Genomic DNA, 21,463 nt, shown 5'->3' with positions numbered 1-21,463 from the left:
GAACATGGACCAAATAAATCAACATGTAGTAGATGATAAGGATCAAGAATTGATGATTCAGTCTTGCTCTTGAATGAAGATTTTCTTTGTTTGGCCTTCTGACAGGAATCACAAAGTCCATCAGGAGCAAATACTGACTTTGGCAGTCCTCTCACAAGATTTTTCTTGACCAGTTCATTCATATTGTTGAAATTTAAATGAGAGAGTTTCTTGTGCCAATTCCAGCTTTCTTCAATAGATGCTCTACTCATCAGACAGATTTCAGAACCATCAGTACTTGTTGAAAGCTTAGATTCATAAATGTTACCACGCCTGTATCCTTTCAGAACAACTTTGCCTTTAGATTTACTCACAATTTCACAGTGTTCTTCAAAGAAATCAACATGATAACCTCTGCCACAGATTTGACTTATACTCAGCAGATTGTGTTTAAGTCCTAAGACCAGAGCTACTTCTTTAATTATGACATTTCCAAGATTGATATTGCCATATCCCAATATTTTTCCAATGTTGCCATCTCCATAAGAAACACTTGGGCCAGCTTTCTCCACAAAGTCTGATAGCAGGGCCTTATTTCCAGTCATATGTCCTGAACATCCACTGTCCAGAACTAGAATATTTTTCCTGTTGCCCTGCAATCACAAAGACCACTAATTATTAATTTTAAGGACCCAGACTTGCTTGGATCCTTTGGCCTTATTAAGTTTGTTAACATTTGCAGCAGATTTAGCATCAGAGTTTATGTGAACAATTTTCTTATCAGAACTTACACTATCAGACTTTGAATCAGAATTTACACTAGAAGGAACAATGAAAACTTTCTTCAAAGAAGGTTTTATTTGATAATAATCATAGTACAAACTATGATATTCCTTACAAGTATAAATGGAATGCCATAAACTACCACAATGAAAACAAGGATTTTGTGATTTGTATCTAACAGACTGACTCTTAACTCCTGATTTTGAAGGTAAGGAGTTAATATTCTTATTCTTCCTGCAAAAAGAAGCCAGATGGTTAGAACTTCCACAGTTATGACATGTTTTCCTAGGAGCATCAGGAACAGGTTTATAATCATTGCTTTTATTCATACCTTCCTTTCCATTCCTATTTTTCCTAGGTGATTTTACCTTGTTTGCATTCTTGACATCTTTCAGCTTATGCTTAAGCTGCTTCTTTGTCATTAAGCCTATGTTCACTTCAGCTGTCTTTTCCTGTTTTAGTTTGTTAGAAGTTGATTCCTCTTTAACTTCTGATTTCTCATTTTCAGACTTTACAGTTACAAACTTAACAGGTTTTAACTTTGGCTTTTGCTTAACAACAGGCTTAATCTCTTCAGTTCCTTTATCATTCTTATCTTCTCCATAACCTAAGCCTTCTTTCCAGTTTCCACTACTTAGCAAATTTTGAGTTGTTTTGCCAGAGTTAGTCCAAGTCCTGATAATCTCTATTTCCTTTTCTAACTCAGTTTTTAGAGATTCATTCATTTTTAGTACTTCATCCCTAACATCAAAAGCATCATCTCTATCCTTCTGAGTTTGATGGAACATGACTAACTCTTTTTCTAAGAAATCATTTCTTTTCTTAAAAGCAAGATTTTCAGAAGTTAATCTTTCACATGTTAAAGTTTGATCTCTATAACTAACAAACATGGTTTTAAGATATCTTCTCAACTCATTAATATAATCAGTATGAAAAGCATAAGTAGTCTGAGGTACCTTTGTTTCAGCAGCTTCAGAACTGCTCTCAGCACTTTCTTTATCAGCATTTGCCATCAATGCATAGTTCTCCTCACTTTCAGATTCTGAGGTGTCTGTCCAGCATTTCTGCTTTGTGATAAGAGCCTTGCCTTTGTCACCCTTTGCCTTCTTGCAATCAGGAGATATGTGGCCTTTCTCACCACAGTTATAGCATTTAACATTGATATAATCTCCTCTGTCAGACTTTCCTCCTCTGCTTTCAGATCTTCTAAAATTCTTCTTGTCAGAACTTATGCCTTTCCTGGAAAACTTCTTTCCCTTCCTGAACTTCCTGTATGCAATCTTTGTGATTCCTTTCACTATAAGAGCACACAGCTTCATCATCTCCTCATCAGCATCAGTCTCAGGCAAGCTTTCAGAATCTGAGTCATCATCACTTTCAGAACTTGATGACTCAGTTTCAGACTTTATGACAAGAGCTTTACCCTTGTCTTTCCTTGAGGAAGCTGCTTTGGGGGATTCTTCTTCAGCCTTAAGAGCAACTGTCCTTGACTTTCCTCCTTTCCTCTTGCTTCTTTGTTCCATCTCAAGCTCATGAGTCTTGAGCATTCCATAGATTTCATCAAGAGTTGTTTCATCAAGATTGTAGTTGTCTCTTATTGTCGTTGCCTTCAAATCCCAGCATTCAGGAAGAGCTAACAGGAATTTAAGGTTTGAATCTTCAAGATCATACTCTTTATCAACCAATGACAAATCATTCAAAAGTTTGACAAATCTATCATATAAATCATTCAATGACTCATTAGTCCTTGAGTCAAAATGTTCATACTCTTGAGTGAGTATTGTCTTCCTGTTCTTCTTAATTGTGTCAGTTCCCTGACACCTTGTTTCCAGAGCATCCCATATCTCCTTAGCAGTCTTGCAGTTGATTATCCTGTTTGACATTACATTATCAATGGCACTATGCAGTAAGTGTCGTACCTTAGCATCCTTAGCAATTGATGTTATATCTTCAGCAGTATAATCACTCTTCTCCTTTGGTACGGTCTTTGCTGCTTCACCTGCAACTGAAACAGCGAGCTTGGTTGGTTTGTGAGGCCCTTCCTTGATTCTATCAAGGTATTCTGGATTTGTTGCTTCCAGGAACATGGTCATCCTTACCTTCCATATGGGATATTCAGATGGTCTCAGTATGGGAACTCTGATGGTCTCATACCGACTCTGAATTTGTGTCTTTGGTGGTTCCTCAGTTTTGGTAGGCTTAGTTGGAGTTTCTGTGTCCGACATGATTGTGTTTGGATCTTTAACTGTATGTGTGTTAACAGATAGGCTCTGATACCACTTGTTAGGTCACACACACTGTAGAGGGGGGTGAATACAGTGTATAATACAATCAAATCGATATTAAGTAACAGAAAACAAACTTTATTGAAACAATAAATTCTGTTACAGTGTGGAACTGTTACCTCTCAGTGATGAACAAATATCACGAGAGCTGCTAGGGTTACAATGAATAATCTTCTCGAATATGATAACACTTATAGTGTAAATCCTATGTCTGTGTTTATATACTACACAGTTACAAGATAATCGCTAATTGATATGGAATATAATTCTGCTTCCTAAAATATATCGATCAGATATCTTTTCATCCAAGTATTCCATTCTTCACGGAACTCCTTCTTCATGCATATCTCTTCTTATGTTTATCTCGATCTTCTTTCCTTTAATCAGCTACTGTCCTTATCTAATCGTCCTTCAGCACTTAAGTTCTGATATCTAACTTCTGATGATTATCTCCTGATAATATAAGTACTGATATCCTTAAGTCCTGACTTCCAGTATAAGTACTGATCAACAGTTAAGTACTGATTTGTCCTATTAAGTAAGATCTGAAATCTAAACATAAATTATATTAGCCAAGACATTATCAAATATATCTAACAGAGAGTTAGTTTGTAATTGAGAATGATAAAAGTTAAAAATGAAAATGAATTTAGCTTTTATACCATCTCAGAATTAAACTGTCAAAAGTAATAAAGCAACCAATCAAAATAGCCATTTAAAAAAATAAATAAACTGTCAAAATTCTATCAATTATCCGTCGTGATGTACTTACAGACTGTAAATATATCCGATGGATAATGTTCAGAGTTCTAACGGATAAGATGAAGGCAATATGACGAATGAGAATAAAGCAATTATCCATCGGGTATAAAATAATCCAGAAAGTAATTGATTTTTACTAAGCTATTTAACTTCAACGGATGATCAAGCTCGATAGATAATGAACATCCGTTGAGATGTAAATTTTGACTTAGCCAAAATTTCATCTAAAATATCAAAATCAATTAAATTTCTAGCTGCATTGTAACTTGCAAAATTAACAAAAATGATTCAAGAATAATTAAGCAAACCTAACTAACTTACCAACCTAGTAAAGGTGGATTCATCAAGTGGCTTGGTAAAGATATCTGCAAGCTGATTTTCACTTGGAATAAAATGAAGTTCCATAGTACCATTCATCACATGTTCCCTAATGAAGTGGTACTTGATGTCTATGTGCTTTGTTCTTGAATGTTGTACTGGATTTTCAGTAATGGCAATTGCACTTGTGTTATCACAGAAAATAGGAATTCTTTCCACTTGTAGACCATAGTCCAATAATTGTTTTTTCATCTATAAAATCTGTGCACAACAACTACCAGCAACAATATATTCAGCTTCAGCTGTAGAAGTATAAACTGCATTTTGCTTTTTACTGAACCAGGATACAAGCTCGTTTCCTAGAAATTGACAGGTTCCTGTTGTACTTTTTCTATCAATTTTACAACCTGCATAATTTGCATATGAATAACCAGTTAGATCAAAGCCAGAACCTCTAGGTTACCAAATGCCAAGTTTTGGTGTTCCCTTGAGATGTCTGAAAATTCTCTTGATAGCTACTAAATGAGATTCTCTAGGATCAGCCTGAAATCTAGCACAAAGATAAGTAGAAAATATTATATCTTGCCTACTAGCTGTTAAGTACATAAGTGAGCCAACCATGCCTCTATAGCTTGAAATATCCACAGACTTTTCAGTAGTGTTTAATTCAAGCTTAGTTGCAGTGGCCATGGTAGTTTTTGCATATGTGCAATCCATTAGATCAAACTTCTTTAAAAGATCATAAATGTATTTGGTTTGACTAATGAATATTCCATCACTAGCTTGCTTAACTTGTAAACCAAGAAAGTAAGTTAGTTCTCCCATCATGCTCATTTCATACTTACTTTGCATCAATTTGGCAAACTTTTTGCAAAGTTTTTCATTTGTAGAGTAAAATATAATATCATCTACATAAATTTGAATAAGTATGCTAGAGCCATTAACATTTCTAAAGAATAGAGTTTTATCAACAGTACCTCTTGTGAAGTGATTTTCTAAGAGAAACTTTGATAAAGTGTCATACCAGGCTCTAGGTGCTTGCTTCAATCCATAAAGTGCTTTCAAAAGATTGTAGACATATTCTGGAAAATTTGGATCTTCAAAACCAGGAGGCTGACTAACATAGACTTCCTCCTCCAAATCTCCATTCAGAAAGGCACTTTTGACATCCATTTGATAGACTTTGAAATTGGCATGAGCTGCATAGGCTAAGAAAATTCTGATGGCTTCAAGTCTTGCAACAGGAGTAAAAGTTTTATCAAAATCTATTCCTTCTTGTTGACAGTAGCCCTTAGCAACCAATCTAGCTTTGTTCCTAACAACTATGCCATTTTCATCCATCTTATTTCTGAATACCCATTTGGTGTCAATTGGATTCTTTCCTTTAGGCTTGGGTACCAGCTTCCATACCTTGTTCCTTTCAAATTGGTTTAGCTCTTCCTGTATAGCTAAAACCCAATAAGGATCCAACAGAGCTTCTTCTACCTTCTTTGGTTCTTCCTTGGAAAGAAAGCTGCTATATAGACATTCTTCTTGAGTTGCTTTTCTTGTTTGAACTCTAGAGGATACATCACCAATAATGAGCTCAAAAGGGTGATCTCTAGTCCATTTTTTCTGTTGTGGTAGATTAGCTCTAGATGAAGAGGCCTCATTATTGTCTTGATGTGTGACTGAGTTTTGATTATAAGAAACTCCCCCTGAGTTTGTGGATCTTTGACTTAAAGATGGGATTCTTTCAGTAAGTGATCTGTTTTGACTCTCAGCTTCTCTTATTATTCCGACGGATGATGCACTTTATATCTCGACGGATGAAGCTGATTGTCTACTGATGGATGAAGCATTATGTAACTCAATGGATGTTGAGTTATGTGCTTCATTAGGTGTAGATTCTTATATATTTCCCTTAGCCACTATTTCTTGATCACTTTCATCATCACTGTCATCACTAACCATCTCAACTTTATTGAATTTGAGGCTCTCATGGAAATCTTTATCTTGCAGTCCTTTAATCTTTTTATCATCAAACACAACATGTACAGATTCTATAACAATGTTGGTTCTTAGATTGTAGACTCTATATGCTTTTTCCACAGCATATCCAACAAAAATTCCTTCATCTATTTTGGCATGAAACTTTCCATGTTGATCAGTTTGATTCCTTAAGATATAGCATTTGCAGCCAAACACATGTAAGAAATTTAAAGCTGGCTTCCTATTCTTGAACAACTGATAGGGTGTCATGCTTTTTGCTTGATTAACCAAAGAAATATTTTGAGTGTAGCATGCAGTATTCACAGCTTCAGCCCAAATATATGTTGGTAACTTTGATTCTTCTAGCATTGTTCTTGCAGCTTCAATAAGAGATCTGTTTTTCTTTTCCACCATTCCATTTTGTTGTGGAGTTCTAGCAGTAGAAAACTCATGCATAATTCCATTATCTTCACAAAATGATCTCATTACAGAATTCTTGAACTCAGTTCTATTGTCACTCCTGATTCTTCTTACTTTGAAGTCAGGATGATTGTTCACTTGCCTTATGTGATTGATAATGATTTCACTAGCTTCATCTTTGGATTTCAGAAAATATGTCCAAGAGAACTTTGAGAAATCATCTATAATTATTAGGCAAAATCTTTTCCTTGAGATGGAAAATGCATTGACTGGTCTAAACAAATCCATGTGCAACAGTTGCAAAGGTTCTTTAATTATTGAATCAAGCTTCTTTCTGAATGATGCTTTAATCTACTTTCCTTTCTGGCAGGCATCACACAATCCATCCTTAGTAAACTCCACTTGAGGAATACTTCTAACAAGTTCTTTCTCGACTAGCTCATTCATGGTCATGAAGTTTAAGTGGGACAGCTTCTTGTACCATAGACAACTTTAATCTTGACTTGCTTTACTGAGAAGACAAGTTACTGATTCTGTATTTGATGAGTTGAAATCAGCTAGGTACACATTCCCTTTTCTCACTCCAGTGAGAACCACTTTGTTGCTCTTTTTGTTTGTCACAACACAAGCTTCAAAATTGAAAGTAATTGAGTTGCCCTTATCACAGAGCTGGCTGATACTCAAAAAATTGTGCTTGAGTCCATCAACTAAGGCAACCTCTTCAATGATGACATTATCCTTTAAAATTAAGCCATATCCCATAGTATAACCCTTGTTGTCATCTCCAAAAGTAACACTTGGGCCAGCTCTTTCCTTGAACTCAGTGAGCAGGGTAGAATCTCCAGTCATGTGCCTTGAGCAACCACTGTCTAGATACCAAAGATTCTTTCTGTTTCCCTGCATACATCAAGACCAAATCAAGTTGATTTTGGTACCCAAGTTTCCTTGGGTCCTGACTTGTTAGCCTTTTTCTTTGGTTTCTTAGGTTTGATCTCATTTGACTTGGAGATCTCAGATTCATCCTTAGATTTGAGTTGGACCTTTGAAACCAGTCATTGAAACAGAATTATCATGCACATTTTAGTTTACATGAAAGGGCATGCTATTTGAAAACATGTTATTCCAGTAAGGCATGCTAAATGGCATTTGTGGCATACTAAATGCAGCATAATGAGGATTAGGTGCAAATGGCATATTTGAAAATTGTGCATTCATACTCTGAGCAGGCATAGCACTCATAGGCATAGCAGATATGGCAGTCATGTTGGAGAAAGAAGAAGGTGCATACATGGGGGTTGGCATAGCAATCTTGCAATTAACAGATAAGTGATTAACACTACCACACTTAACACAGCTAGGTACATATTTATCAGGTGTGTAGTTGTTATGTTTGTTAATCCCTACCTTCCCATTTTTATTGTTTTTCCATTTAGCTTCTGTTTTAACCTCAATCTTTTCTAGTCTGTCATTTAATTGCTTGATAGACATATGACCAACATTAACTTTCTTTTATTTTCTAACTTGACTTGATTCTCCTGGAACAAAGTTTTTAGAAACTGATCCATATTTCTCATTCAATTTAACTAACATAGCTTTGCTAACTGGTTTACTCACAGCCGACAGATGTGGCTCCTTGTCTCTCGATGGATAATCCTTTTGATTATCCGACGGATGATTTTCATCATCCGTCGAGTCCACATCTGTAAAGAGTCCTTCAACCAGATTGGAATCAGGCTTCTCTTTGCTCTTTTTCCAGGCTGCATCACAAAAGGATTCTATACCTTGAACTTTAGTAATTTGAGCATGAACATCTCTAGATGATTTCCATGCTTTAATTACTTCCTGTACTCGTTCAAGTTACTTCCTTAAAATCTCTTCTTTCTTCAAGGACTCAGTTAATTCATCCTTAGCAATTTTACACTCAATTCTCAATTTTTCAAATTCAATAAATTGAGACTCTAGCACATTATTCCTCTCACTTAAAAACAAGTTGTTTTCTTTAATTTTAGCATTTTCCTTAGTGAGGGACTTAAGTGTAACACGCAGGTGATATAATTCAGTAGACATGCATTTATTGCATCATTACACTCAGCTTTAGATAAATATGCTAGGTTAGTGGTGATAACCTGATTTCTTGATGAACTGGTCTATGTTTCTCTATTTCATCCAATCCATCTGCAGCCCATTCATTCTCATGGGTGATGAAAGCCCTTTCCTTTTGCTTGAGCAACTCAAAGTATTTCTGCTTATAATCAATAGGCTCAAACTTCTTTTTGCTGGAATCAGACTTTCTACACTCACTAGCAAAATGGCCTGCCAAACCACATTTGAAACACTTGAATTTTGACTTATCAACCATGTTTATGTTTGGCTTGGCTGCTCCAAAATTCTTCTTGAATTTGATCTTGGCAAACCTCCTGGATAAGAATGCTAGATGCTCATCAATATCATCCATGTCATCTTGGCTCAACTGATCTTCATTTTCAGCTACCAGCCCTTTACCCTTGCTTTCACAGACCTTTGATGTAGACTCAACAGCTTCCACCTTCATCTCTTTCTCCTTTTCCAACTCAGCAATAAGTGCAATGGATCCTCCCTTCTTCCTTCCTTTCTATATCCTTTCATCTTGCTCTATTACAAACTCATAAGTTTTAAGGATGTCATACAGTCTTTCCAAGGTGGACTCCTTGTAATCTTGTGAATTTTTAAATGAAACTGTCATTGGCTTCACTCCTTTGGGAGAGATCTAAGGAACTTGAGGTTAGAGTCTTTTGTCTGATAGACTCTTCCATACAGTTTTAGAGCATTCAGTAGTTTCTGAAACCTACTAAAAATACCAGTAAGTGACTTACTTTCTTCACAGTGAAAATGCTCAAATTGCTGAATCAGGAGTTGCATCTTGTTCTCCCTTACTTGCTCAGTACCATCACATATAATCTGTATTGTATCCCAAACCTCTTTGGTTGTTTTACAGTTAATGATGTTATCAAACATATCACCATCAACACCATTAAACAATATGTTCATGGCCTTCTTATCTTTCCTGACTTGTTCAATGTCTGGATCAGACCATTCATGCCTAGGTTTTGGAACTGATGGTTCATTCCCTGTAGCAGCTCTCTTAGGGACATGAGGACCTCTTTCAATGCAGTCCACATAAGTTTCATCTTGAAAAGAAGATGTAGGTGCAGCTTCACCTTCCAGTGGTGATAGTTGTCTTTATCCGGAAATGGAATTCTGACTCTAACATCCTTTTTGTTCATCATGTTGGTTGTTGTGATCTTTAAACTCTTTGTACTTCACGAGCTTACTCTGATACCAATTGTTATTCCCTAAACAATACAACAAGAATTACAAAAGGGGGGGGTGAATGTAATTCTGGCTACTTTTTAAGATTTTAGAATTGTTCTAACTTAATATATATAACAGTGTTTGATTTGCAATAGTGCGGAATGAAAGAGTAATAGAAATCAAAATACTAAGTAATAAAGCACAAGCCTTAAAACTTTATGGTGGATTTGAAAGTATCCACCACATATATATATATATATAAGATTGATAACTCTGTGAAGCTTTGAATAGCTCACAACTGCTTTATAAGTTGAACAAATAAAACTACAGAGAAATTCTTACAGAATACAGCTTGATATATTTCTCTGAAAATAAGCTTGCTTGGTTGATTATTCTACTTGCTACACTTCGTTTATATATCACAAAATTTACATGATAGTAAGATAAGATAATAAAACAAAACTATATATATTCTAACTCCATGCTACTTCATTACTCTATTCTAGCATCTTTGATTATCTTCACATTTGTATGGAAATGGTAATGCTTCTTTGTTCTCAAAATCCTGCTTAACAGGCTACCACATTCTTTTTGCAAACATCCAACACATGTGACTGTGTTTTCACTATCAACAGCTATTTTGAATATGATCATCCGTCGGGAGTAAGTTGAACATCCGTCGGGAATATGTTGATCATCCGTCGGGAGCCTTGTAGATCATCCTTCGGGAGTCTATCTGTCACTTGAATCTATTTCACTTATACAGAATTACAAGACATCTCATATTTACAATTAGCCAACCTATTCTGCATATTTGTCTAGTAGTCAACATGACTTAGAGAATCCTACAAAATCTACTAGATTAAAACATGTTGTTTGCAGAAATGGGCTACAGTACTTATTTGTTACATAAGCTATACTCTCGATGGATGTCAAATTGTTATTCGTCAGAATTATAAGGTTCATCCGTGGGGACTCTATAAGAACATCCATCAAAAGCTACAAAATTCACTAAGTTAAATCTACTAAGGTGTTTTGTTTAACTTATCATCAAGTTTACAACAACTTTCTTAACAGTATTATATCACTTGAGTCTGTAAAAATGTTAAAGATTAGACTGAAGTATTTTTCTGTAAACAGTCTCAAGCCTAAAAATAAACTGTTGTGCAAGACATGCCTGTATCATAACAAGACTAAGTCATATTGATAACCCTAAGATTAGTTGTATTGTAACCTTAATCTGTAATTTATACTTGTAACACTTAATATCTGTAAAATGTAAATGGAGTAGACTGGAGCATTTTTCCCTAAACAGTGTCAAGCCTAAGAATTCTATCTGGAAGAAGATCAAGAAGGTCATGCCTCAGAAGAATTATGAAGAAGCTTGGAGTTGAATAATTCTGTTTGGTAAAAAACATTCTAAGTCAAGATCTCTACAAGTCACAGAATTAGTGTTATAAAGAAGTCATTTGAGAACTCAGAAAGACCTATCGAGAACTCAGGAATTGTCTATCGAGAACTCAGGAAATGCTATTGGAGATATCGATAAGTCAGATACCCATTCGAGAACTCAGAGATATCGACAAGTATACATTCATTAGAGAACTATGAGTTATCGATAAGCCAAAGTCCATTAGAGAACTCTGAGTTATCGATAAACCAAAATTCACTAGAGAACTCAGAGTTGTCGATAAGTCAAGTCAACAATGAAGTTTCAGAGATATCGACAAGCCAACATGCCTATCGAGATGTCGAGTTCTCTACAGCTTAATTGGAGATCTCGAAGTGAAGAAATTTCTCTAAGTACAGAATTGTAGAACAGTTCAATATCCAAGGTTGCAAATCAACAAACAATTCACACAGCTGGATTGACAAGTCTACAAAAAGCAGCTTGAGAGATGTGCACGATTAATGGTGAAGATTAACTGACAAAGGAGGATCAACCAATACACAGTGGATGAAGATATGCTAATCTAGATATGGAAATCTCACTTTTCCCTTAAATAGAAGTGATTAGTGATAGGTTAGAATCATGATTAGCACTTCTTATTGTTCACTATGTAAACGAAAGTTAACTATCATGTAAAGTTAACTGAGATCCTTTGTTTAAGATAAGACTGAATAGATTAGAAATTATATTCTCTCTCAAGAAAGAAGCTAAGTTCTAAACCAAGAACTTAGAGATTTTGTAGCAAAACACTGTTTGATTTTTAATATAAAAGTAAGTGAGTTTTGAAGATCTTTGTTTTACGTATTTGCATTGTTATTTATGTTTAACATCTATTCTACAAAATCATTGATAACAACCAACTGCTAAACCCAAAGTCGATCAAAAAGTAAACATTTAAGCCAAAACACATTCACCCCCCTGTGTTGTATTCATATCTAACAATTGGTATCAGAGCAAAATCTGAAAGTAAACAGATTAGATCTTGGAAAATGAATACACAGAAAATCAGTAGTATCAAGATTCCTCCCTTTGATAAGGCCAACTACACTTTATGGAAAAAGAAAATGTTGCTGTTATAAGAATGGCCAATCACCTTTACATTCAGATCCTCAAGAATGGGCCCTTCACTCCTATGGTTAGAGTTGAGGAAACCACAGATGGAGACATGGTTATTCCAGCTCATTATGCTCCTAAGGATGCCTCTGAGTATACTGAAACTAAAAGAGAGAAAGTTTCCCTAGACAGTGCTTTGCAACTGATACAATTGAGTCACTTGACAATGTAATGTATAATAACATTGTCAACGGTGACACTGCTAAACAGATCTGGGAAAAGATTGAGATACTCTGTGAAGGAACTGAGGAGGTTAGGTCAAATCAAGGAAGGATATTGATCTCTCAGTATGAGGGTTTTATGGCTAAACCAAAGGAAGGTATCACTGATGTGTTTGAAAGGTTTAATAAGCTGATAAATGACTTGCAGCTTCATGATAAATTTTATGATGTTGAAGAAGTGAATTTGAAGTTCTTGCTTACTCTCCCTGATCATTTGGAACAAAAGATCTCTGCAATCAGAGAAGGAAGGGATTTGAGTAGAATCACACTGGAAGTGCTCTATGGGGTTCTGAAAACTTATGAACTTGAAATGATTTAAAAGAAATCATTAAGGGCTGGTCAATGATATTTAATGGATGGCTCAAGTGCACTGATTGTGAATGATGGCCAGACCTCTAATGATGAGCAAAGATCCCAAACTCCAGTAATTTCTACAAGTGAGAAAAGAGTCAATGACATTAAAGAGCAAGTCATACTGGAATTGGATGAAGAAGATGAGTTCTACACTCTTGATGAGCTTGATGAGATAGACAAATCAATGGCTTACTTGGCTAGAAAATTCTCTAACATTAGAGTGAAGAAACCAAGATTTTTCAAGAGCAAAGGACAGTCCTTCAACAAAGACAACAGCTGGAAAGGAAAAGGGAAGTACACTCCTGATAGCAAAACTGGCTACAAAACTGGATCTGTTGATAGATCAAACATAAGGTGCTTTAACTGTGATGAGTTGGGCCATTTTGCTACAGAATGTAGGAAACCCAAGAAGGCAAAGAAAGACAAAGCCTATCTTGAACTGGAAGTAAAGTATGATGCTCTTCTAAAGAAGCAACAAGGGAAAGCTTATATTGCTGAGGGCAAAAGCTGGGATGATTCAGATAATGATGAAGATGAAGAAGTTGGAAACTATGCACTCATGGCCTTGGAGCAAGGAGATTCTTCATCATCTAAATCACAGGTACCAACTCTTACCATAATTGATTTAAATGTGAGTCAATATAAGGAAACTGTTGAAAAGATGAGCACATAAATGTTCCACATTCATACAAGCATGGTTGCTGCAAATGAGGAAGTTAGCAGATTGAAAAAGATCAATGAGAAACTTGAGAGTGAAAAATAAGAGACTGAATTGTTGCTGGTTGAGCTTGATGCTGCTAAGCAAGAAAATGCATACTTAAAGAACAAATTAAAGTGTGCAAGTGAAATTGAAGCAGTATTGAGAGAAAGGCTGGAGAAGAATGAAGTGAAGCTGAAATCCTTCAAAAATGCTTCTGAGTTGATTGGTCAATATCATGAAAAGAACAAGCCATGTGCAAACATTGCCATTGGTCTTGATTATGAGGGTTTGAACAACAAAAAGAAGTATGTCAGTGACAAAGGAAAATCAGCTGAAACTGAGAATGTTCCAATTATTTTGAAGAAAGTTGAATCACCTTTGTTCAAGGCATGTGAGGTGAACTTCAGTGAAGAAGAGTTGATCATCAAACAGGAGATAACTAATGAGGACAAGGAAAAAGAAAAATAATGAGACAACTCAGTCTTCCATCTCTGTTGAAACACTAAAAGCCAATCAAGAAACTAAGGAGCCTGTGAAGGAGATTAAAGCTGAAGAGGTCAAAAAGAAAAAGAAGAATAGAAATGGAAAGATTGGGATAAACAAAAGCAATAATTTTGCTTATGTTGCAAATGCTCCTAGAAAGAGGTGTGAGAATTGTGGATCAATGAATCACCTAACTCACCTTTGTAAAAAGATTGTTAGCAATCCACCTGAAGGAGTCTGCAAGTACAATGAAGCTAAGGCTAACGATCCCTATTCATTCTGTGACAAGTTTGACTGCATTCCCTGCAACATGAAAGTGATGAAGAGTTTCCAAAAATTGAGAATTGATCTCATAGAATCAAAAGTTGGTTCTATATCTGAAAGGGAAAATGCTCAACAGTCTATGAATTCCATTTTATCTGAAAATTCTCATTCTACTTCTGCAAAATCAGTTAACAAGAAGAAAGTGCCCAACACAGCTTGGGTAGCTAAACACACTTAATCTTCATTGTGTACAGGGAAAAGGAAAGAAGGTCATATGGATCATTGATAGTGGATGTTCTAGGCATATGACAGGTGATAAGGCCCTACTATCACAATTTGAGGAGATGGCTGGCCCTTTGGTGACCTTTGGAGACAACAACAAAGGATTCACAATGGGATATGACAAGATTGTTTCTGGAAATGTTGTCATTAAAGATGTAGCACTAGTTGCTGGATTAGAAGTAAATCTTCTAAGTGTTAGTCAATTTGCAGACAGAGGTTTTCAAGTTGTTTTCAACAAAAAAGATTGTGCTTTTACTAGCAAAAAGACTGGTGAAATTGCTCTTAAAGGAGTAAGAAAGGGAAGCTTGTTTGTTGCAGACTTAGACTCAATAAATAAGGATGGAGTGTGTTGTTTCTACACCAAGGCATCAGAAGAGCAAATCAAATTGTGGCATAAGAAGCTATCTCACTTGAATTTCAAAGCAATCAACACCTTAGTTAAGAAGGAGCTTGTGAGAGACATGTCCAGTCTGGAATTTGCTCAACTGGAAGTTTGTGAAGCTTGTCAGAAAGGAAAAATGAAAAGATTAAGTCACAAGTCAAAATCTGTGAATTATATAAGTGCACCTCTGCAACTTATTCACATGGACTTGTTTGGGCCAGTAAATGTCTTGTCCATTTCAAGGAACAAATATGCCCTTGTCATGGTTGATGATTTTTCAAGATACACTTGGATTGAGTTCATGTACTCTAAAGATGAAACGCCAAACATTATAATTGAGCACATCAAGAAAATTGAGAAGCAAGCTGAAGGAAAAGTTAGTGTGAAAAGATTGAGGAGTGATAATGGAACAGAATTCAAAAACTCAACATTAAGTGAATTCTGTAAAAGCCAAGGCATTGTTCAAGAATTTTCAGCAGCTAGAACACCTCAACAGAATGGAGTAGTTGAGAGGAAAAATAGAACATTGGTTGAAGCTGCTAGAACCTTGCTACAAGATGCTCAGTTGCCAACTAGTTTTTGGGAAGAGGCTGTTAATACTGCATGCTACACTCAAAACAGATATCTCATCAACAAAGCTCATGGCAAATCACCTTACTCAATCATGTCTAACAGGAAGCCTACAGTGAAGCATCTATATGTGTTTGGAAGCAAGTGTTATATTCTAAAAGACAACTCAGAATATGTGGGAAAATTTAACTCTAAAGTTTTTAAAGCAATTTTTCTGGGATATTCATTGGAAAGAACAGCCTACAAAGTTTATGTGATTGATCAAAAGAAAATTATGGAAAGCATATATGTGACTTTTGATGATGACAAGTGTCCAGGCTGGGAATGCCTTGATGTAAATGATGTTGAAGCCCTTGCATTTGAGAATCTAACCATTGATAGTGATTCTGATGAGGAAGATGAAGTTGTGGCACAACAAATGACAAATGAAGAGACCTCTGAACAAAATCATGGGAATGAAAGCTCTCTTTAGACACCTGAATTTGATGGCACAAACTCAGGGGGAGAAGGAGAGAATGGAAATGATAGTCATGGTAATACTGAAGAAAATGATGAAGGCACTAGTCAACAAACACACACTAGAAAGTGGGATAGGAGTCATACAGTAGAAGCTAGTATTGGTGATCCCTCAGCTAGTGTGAGAACTAGAAGTGCAACTGCTAATGAATGCCTACATGCATGTTTTCTATCTCAAGTAGAGCCCAAGAAAACTGAAGAAGCCCTATTGGATCCTGATTGGATATGTGCTATGCAGGAGGAGCTGAATCAGTTTGAGAGAAACAAAGTTTGGAAATTAGTCCCTGCACCAAAGAACAGAAGCATAATTGGAACTAAGTGGGTGTACAGGAACAAAATGGATGAAAATGGAATTGTTACTAGAAACAAAGCAAGGCTAGTTGCTAAAGGTTACTCACAAGAAGAGGGAATTGACTATGATGAGACTTTTAATCTTGTTGCAAGACTAGAAGCAATAAGAATTTTTCTGGCATTTGCTGCACACTCAAATTTCAAGGTGTATCAAATGGATGTCAAAAGTGCTTTTCTTAATGGTGAACTAGAAGAAGAAGTTTATGTACAACAGCCACCTGGCTTTGAAGATCCAGAATTTCCTAACTTTGTTTACAATTACTCAAGGCTCTATATGGATTGAAACAGGCACCTAGAGTCTGGTATAACACACTATCAGAATTTCTACTCAAACATGGTTTTACCAGAGGTACTATTGATAAGACTCTCTTCTACAAGAAGCATGGTGAAGATATGATCCTAGTTCAAATCTATGTGGATGATATCATCTTTGGATCTACAAATGAAAAGCTTTGTCAAAGATTCTCTAGGCTAATGCAGAGTAAGTTACTTCCTTGGCCTTCAAGTTAGTCAAACAAGTGATGGTATTTTCATCAGCCAAACCAAATATGTGAATGACTTATTGAAGAAATTTGGTATGGTGGATAGCTCACCTGCATCTACACCAATGTCTACTGCAACCAAGTTGGATGAAGACAAGAAAGGCAAGAGTGTGGATATTTCAAGCTATAGAGGGAGGATTGGATCATTGCTTTATTTGACTGCTAGTAGACCAGACATCATATTTGCTACTTGTCTATGTGCTAGATTTCAAGCCAATCCAAAGGAATCACATTTAATGGCTGTGAAGAGAATTTTCAGATACTTAAAGGGAACTCCAAACTTGGGATTATGATATCCTAAGGGAACTGGTTTTGAAGTTGTTGGATAGACAGATACAGATTTTGCCGGATGCAGGGTTGATAGGAAAAGTACTAGTAGAAGCTGTCAATTTCTTGGTCAAAGACTTGTATCATAGTATAGTAAAAAACAACAATTTGTGTCAACTTCCACAGCTGAGGCTAAATTTATAGTTGCTGGAAGTTGTTGTGCTCAGGTGCTTTGGATTAGAAATCAGCTAATCGACTATGGTCTAGTTTTACACAAAATTCCTATTATGTGTGACAATACTAGTGTCATATCTATAGTAGCTAATCCGGTTAATCATTCTAGAACAAAGCACATTGATGTTAGGTACCATTTTATCAGGGAACATGCTGCAAATGGTACCATTGAGCTCATTTTTGTTCCAACAGAGAAACAATTAGCTGACATTTTTACTAAACCTTTGGATGAAGCAACCTTCACTAAAATTGTGAGTGAAATTGGAATGCTCAATTCTTCATCCTAAGGCAAGAACTCAGCTAATGTGTTACAGCAGATTAATTTCTAATAAATCAACCTAGTTTGATTTAATTGGAAATTAACTGAAATATGAATTATAAATATTTCAGAATCTCTGTATATCTTTTTTTTTAAAAAAAAATCAAAAATTAACTTAGAATATTTCAAATTCTAAGTAAACTGCTTAGTTGTTAATTTACATCTTACATGTGTAAAATTAACACAAGGCAGAATAAAAGTACTCAAAGGTATAGAGAACTGAGTTCTCGATAAGTCAAAATGACTTATCGACAAGTCATTTTAGAGTTCTCGAGTGAGTCCTCGATAAGTCTATTTACAAACTTCTCGAATGACTTCTCGATAAGCTCTATTATGACTTATCGATAAGACCATGTAGAGTTCTCTAATAGTGTTAATTCACAGAGTTCTCAACAAGGATATTTTGAGACTTATCAATAACTCATAACTAAAATAATTTAATTCAATGAATTATTTTAGACAAATACTTTTGGAAAATTTATTCTGATTTCAATTTGATTCAATTCAAATAAATTAGAATCATTTTTAGTCCATTTTCAGACAAACTGGGCATTTATCAGAGTTCTCGATAAATCATTTCTTAGTTCTCGAAAAGAATTAATAAAATGACTTATCGAATGTACCTTTTTCAGATTCAAAATTACTTCTCGATAAGTTTAATATCAAACATTTATTTGACTTCTCGATAAGTATTTTACTTTTTCTATAAATACCCAGACATCTCGATACATACACTGTACTTACACTTTTTCGAGATCTCAAGTGACCTAGCTTTCAGACAAAAGGCGATTTCTCTCTCATTTTTGCTCCTTTCTCAAAACTTTTTCTTACCCACTACTTCTAAACACTAAAATGGCACAAAACATTGTTAGAGCTATCATTCCAGAGAAGGGAACCAACTTTATTGCTTTTCTTGATGCTAACCAAGCCCCTGATTGTTTCAAGGGGTTTGTGAAGTTTCTTTCTGAATTCTATATTGTAGGTGCTTTAACTGCAAGTCCTGTGTTGTATTTGGACGTTCTTCATGAATTTTGGACATCAGCTATAACTAGGACAATTGTTCTAGAGAATGTCACTTCTATGGTGGTCACCTGCACAATTGGAGGCCAAGAAATTAAGTTTTCAGCTGCTGATGTGAAGCCCTGGGATTGCCAACTGAGAACTATGGAGAAATGCCAACTGCAGATGAGCTGAGTGAATTTTCGGACTTCATCAACTACAGTGGCTCAATCAACTTGGCAAGCCTGAACATGACAAACCTTAGGAAGGAATAGTCCTTTGTGTTTGATTCTGTAGTGAGGGCTTTCACCTGCAGAAAAACTGGTTTTGACAACATCTCAAGTGTGGTGCAGAAGCTGGTGTTCTCAATAGCTCACAACAGGCATCTGAATGTTGGGGCTCTAATTCTGGAGGAGCTGGCTACCAGGCTTACTATGCCTTTGAAGAATAGAGGTAAAGAAATATTTTTTCCAAGGTTTATTTGTCTACTTTAGCTCATAAAGTAAATGACATACATTTGTTAGCCGGTATTGATAGTAGTAGAATTGGCAATTGTAAGCAAGTGTCCAAAATAATATTTGGCTCACTTACTACAAAGAATAAGGTGAGTGTAAGTCTTAGAATCACTCCATTTATGTTGGAGAGATTCAGGACTTATCCTTACCCTATGCTAGACATGAGGGTTCCTCAATTTGCTAGTTTAGCTATGGTTCCTGAGCCTGTGGAAGTACAAACACAGGCACACCAACAGGGACCTTCCAAAGCTGCAGCCCCTTCTTCTAAACCAATAGATATTAGCAAACCAACCACTTTAGTCTCTCAAAAGATAGAAGTGAGTAAAAAGAAGAGAAAGGAACCAACCCTTGCTGTTGTAAATGAGAGTGAAATAGTTCAAACTGAACCGGAGTCACCCTTGGTCAAGAGACCAAAGAAGAGTAAGATACCTGAGTTGACCACTCAAAACACCTCTGTGTCCTCCCAAAAGGGCACAGTTGAACAAATGGGGAGTAAACAGTTACTAGATGCATCCTCTCAACAGGGTGTATCTATTGAAAAGAGCATTCACCCCAATGCATCCTGTACTGAGTCAGCATAACCTGCACCTAGAGTGTATGGTAGAAGAAATAAGGATGGCAAACACATTGAGGGCACATCATTTGAAGCTCTCTCATCCATTCAGGGGGAACTGCCAACACTCATAACTGAGCAAACTTCTCTAATCTCTCAAATTTCTTCATCATATAGAGCACTTGAATCTGATTCTCAAGTGCACCAACACTCAAGTGACATGGTTCATGAAACTGTGATCACCACCCAGAACCAACATCTAGATGGTGAGAGGCTACTAGCTGGGGTAGACCTTGATGACACCATAAAAAACATGGGGGTTTCATCAGTTTTTACTGAAGACCCCATGGTCACTCTTGCACCTTCATGTGCATAATCATCTTCACAGATGAATAGGTTTGAGGGTAGTACTCTTGAGGGAGAACTATCTAAATCCTTTCCAATTCAATTGGAGGTTCCTCTAGAAGGAACAACTCCCCTCAAAACCCTAGCTGAAATTGCCTTGGCAGTTGAAGCCAGGAGTACAATTGCCAATGACCCTGTTATGGGAGAGGCAAGTTCATCACATTTATGTGACAGTGCTCATCAAGGTGCACAAAGGTTTGAAGTTGGTGTACATGACAGTAACCCAGTCAAATCCTCTCCAATTCCAATGGAGGTTCCCACTACATATGATGAACAACAAACTATCAAAACCACAGATTTATCTGTGAGTCAAACTGTGACTTCAGTCACAGGTGGTAATCTGGACATTTCTCAACAGCCATCCACATCTCAATCCAGCCAACCATATGTCATGGCTCAATGGCTACAAGATATAGAAGCTCAGCCTTCTACAGTTGATGACATGTTGGTAGATCAAATCTCAGGCTTGGCCAATCTCTCTCAGCAATTGCTCACTTCAGACATGGAGAACCAGGACTATCAAGCTATACTGCTATGCTTCAATGAAGAGATTGAACAACAGTATGAGAAGATAGTAGATGAGGCTGAAGATGATGGCAATGTAGATGCCTGGTTGTCTGATGACCATGTGACAGAAATGGATGAAGTTTTGGCTAGATTCAGGAGGGAGTACATAACTATCATGGGAAGCAATGCTAAATCTTTCACTCCTCCTGAAGTCTATGATGCCATCATGGATGTGCACAAAGCTCAACTCAAGGCTTTCCATCTCTTTGGAAAGGCCCTTGAAGTAAAATTAACTGGACATGAAGATAAAATCAGGAAGCTGATCAAGGAAAAGATGGATGACATTGTGCCTTCTCAGAAGGACATCAAGAATAAATTCCAGTCTTTCACTGAGCAAATGTCAAGGATGAATCTGGCCTCCATGGAAAAGGAAGTGTCAAATATGAAGAGTTCTTTCAAGGCCCTGTGTGAACAAGTTCAAGCTCATATCACAAATTCAAATGATACCAGGGTCAAGCTAAATCAAATGCATACTGCTAGGTATGAGCCTTCATTTCTTCTCATGGAGGGTGTCAGAAAAGCTGTTGATGAACACTTTGGGTCCTTCTCAGCTACAACAGTCTCCAC

The sequence above is a fragment of the Apium graveolens genome, chromosome 8, assembly GCF_009905375.1.
Source record: "Apium graveolens cultivar Ventura chromosome 8, ASM990537v1, whole genome shotgun sequence".
Classification (NCBI taxonomy): domain Eukaryota; kingdom Viridiplantae; phylum Streptophyta; class Magnoliopsida; order Apiales; family Apiaceae; genus Apium; species Apium graveolens.
Note: the sequence above shows the minus strand (reverse complement) of the source record.